The following is a 3,307-nucleotide window of genomic DNA, read 5'->3' as shown; positions in this document are numbered from 1 at the left end:
CTTCTTATGGGGCCCGGGCGTTGGGCCCCATAAGGAGCAGTTGGTCCCCACAATGTAGTGTAAGTTGGAAAAATGGGCCTCACAAAGTAGCATAAACAAGGACACACACACACACGCACACACACACACACACACACACACACACACACACACACATACATACATACATACATACATACATACATACATACATACATACATATATACATACATACATACATACATACATAAAAGAGAGCCTTGACGTCCTTTTCAGGGACACCACCAAGTCATTGGTTCAGGTATGTTGACGACACCTGGGTTAAAATCAAATCTCAGGAAGTCCAACATTTTACTGACCACATCAACTCTGTGGATAAATACATCAAGTTCACATGAGAAGATGTAAAAAATGGCAAGTTGGCTTTCTTGGACTGTGAGGTCTCAGTCTCTGATAGAGGACATTTGCCAACTGAGGTGTACCGCAAACCCACCCACACAGACCAGTATTTGCAGTTTGACTCCCATCACCCTTTGGAGCACAAGTTAGGAGTCATCAGGACTCTGTATCACAGAGCAGACAGCGTCCCCACTAGCTCAGGAGCCAGGCAGAAGAAGAAATCCCACACAAGACAGGCTCTAGAGCAATGTGGATATCCTAACTGGGCCTTCCTGAAAGCAGAGAAGAAACCCAAACAGGACTCCAGTCAGCCAACAGGTGAAAAGGAGGAACCCAGACCCAGACCAGTGGTCATTCCATATGTTGAGGGAGTATCAGAGAAACTGAGACGTTTATTTTCTAAACATAACGTCCCAGTGGCTTTTAAACCCCAAAATACATTACGGCAAAGACTGGTTCATCCCAAAGATCCAGTCCCCCGGCACAAACAGAGTAATATTGTGTATGCTGTTCAGTGTCAGGAGGGCTGTGATCAGTCTTACATCGGGGAAACAAAACAGCCACTGGCCAAAAGGATGGCCCAGCACAGAAGATCAACATCATCAGGCCAGGACTCTGCGGTCTACACTCATCTCCAGGCCAGCTGTCACTCTTTCAAGGATGAAGATGTTCACATCCTGGACAGAGAGGAACGATGGTTTGAGAGAGGAGTAAAGGAGACCATCTTTGTGAAAAGAAATCGTCCATCATTAAACAGGGGTGGAGGCCTCCGGGTCCAACTGTCCCCCTCTTACAATGCTGTGATTGCTAGTATCACTCAGCCCTCTGTGAATAGTAAACAGCCATCAGTGTGCTAATGATCCATTGCTAGGCTGATGGTCCTTCTTGAGCATGTGATCAGCTGGTTTTGGTTGTCAGCAGCAAACTGGTTGATCCACTCTGAGAAGGTGCTATTTAAGAGACTGAGCTGAATACAGCACCTCAGACTGAGGAAGTCTCTCGGATGAGAGACGAAACGTTTCTACATTTTTTTGTTGTTTTGCTTTGTTTTGTTTTTTTGAATGTCCAGAGGACCAGATTTAACTTTTTTAGATTTTTCTACCTGGATTATTGAGCATGCATCAGGATATATAATATATAAGTTTCACTTTCTGAAGTGACGGACAAAAACTTTGAACTTTTTCATGATGCTCTAATTTTTTTGAGATGCACCTGTATTATAATGTATAGCAGGGATAATCATTGCGCGGCTCCTGAGACACATGCGGCTTGCCATGCTTTATTTGTGGGTTTCATGACAGGTTACAACAATACACCAGCACAGCCAATACATTTTGAAAACGTGCTGGCGCATTGCACAATAATTGCGCATGTCGGCTCGGGCTTCTTTGATGCGTTTTTACGAATAATAATGTGTTAATCTACCTGTTGAGGAGGAGGCAGGTCCAACCGGCTGGTAGAGGTAAAAAAAAAAAAAGTCTTGTTAAGCTTCAGATGGATCAGCTGATCATCACCGACTGCGCACATCTGCTGACCTGCCGGTCAAAAGACGTAAAAAATGTCCTGTTAATCTCAGCTGGATCATCTACCTGCTGCGTGAGTCTCCGCACCTGCTGTCATCTGCGGTGAAGGAAGTAGGAGCATCTTACAGGGCCGGTTCTAGACACGGTTACATGAGGGGGCAGGAGGAAATGTGAAGGGGGCGTCTTCATCCGTACACATATTACAGCATATTCATTGTTGAGCATGGATTTCGGTATTCATTGTTATTGTCGACTTGTGTTTTCTTCATGGGACTGGTGTAATAGCTAAAAGCTGGATTTTTTTACACAGTCAACATTTTCAACCATGAACACTATCAAGCAAAAACAGAGAAACCGTCTCACTGTGGTTGCAACTACAAATTACAAATACAACATGAAGAAAGTCAAGGACATGCACCACAGCTTCCGCTCATTTCAGTACTAAAGTACATTTTGTTTAAACAGATAATGTGCTGGCTTTGTTTCTTTTTGTTCATAGGTGGGTTGTTTCATTTTATTCTTTTATTTGAGTAACTTGGGGAGATGTTGCTACTCTCCCCTTGACTTTGATCTGTCAATATGGCTCTTTTGAAAAAAATAGTGAGGATCACTGCTGTATAGTATAAATACTTCTCAGTTTATTTCTTTCATACGGTGAATTTAGATGGCTTAGTAGTTTAGTTTGATATGCCTTATGGCTTTCACACACACCTGTACACCAAAAGCTTCCCCAATGAAATCAACATATTTTTTTTGTCAGTATAATTGTTTTTCACATGTTAAAAAGGTCAGAAGCTTCTCTACACTCAGAGTGTAGATATAACATTTGAATCCAGCATATGTTAATAATAATCACAATTTGTCTAGCAGCAAATGCTTCAGTAATGTGTGTAAAAGATTTTCGTCTCCAAACTGTACATTTTTTATTTGATAAAAATTATCAAGCGTGCCAACCTTTGTTAAAACATCTAATAAAGTTTATTTTGTATAAATGTTGTAAAAACTGATAAGATCCACATCATGAAGAAAAACCAGATACGTTTTTAACAATGTTTCCACATAAGACGTAAGTGGTTCTTATTCATTGATTCAGTTAAATCATTTTAAAATATCCTGATGCATGCTCAATAATCCAGGTAGAAAAATCTAAAAAAGTTAAATCGGGTCCTCTGGACATTAAAAAAACAAACAAAAAAAACAACAAAGCAAAACAACAAAAAATGTAGAAACGTTTCGTCTCTCATCCGAGAGACTTCCTCAGTCTGAGGTGCTCAGTCTCTTAAATAGCACTTTCTCAGAGTGGATCAACCAGTTTTGCTGCTGGTTTTGGTTGTCAGCAGCAAAACTGGTTGGTCCACTCTGAGAAGGTGCTATTTAAGAGACTGAGCTGAATACAGCACCTCAA

At 41.2% G+C, this 3,307-nt stretch overlaps 1 protein-coding gene across 1 annotated transcript in view; it reads left to right on the top strand.

Moving 5' to 3' along the window:
• The window catches only part of megf6b (multiple EGF-like-domains 6b), an 83,021-nt gene that overhangs the window by 53,753 nt on the left and 25,961 nt on the right, over positions 1 to 3,307 (top strand). The window lies entirely within an intron of this gene.

The sequence above is a fragment of the Nematolebias whitei genome, chromosome 7 (genome assembly GCF_014905685.2).
Source record: "Nematolebias whitei isolate Nwh7 chromosome 7, NemWhi1, whole genome shotgun sequence".
Taxonomy (NCBI): Eukaryota; Metazoa; Chordata; class Actinopteri; order Cyprinodontiformes; family Rivulidae; genus Nematolebias; species Nematolebias whitei.
Note: the sequence above shows the minus strand (reverse complement) of the source record. Positions and strands in the feature narration are given on the sequence as shown.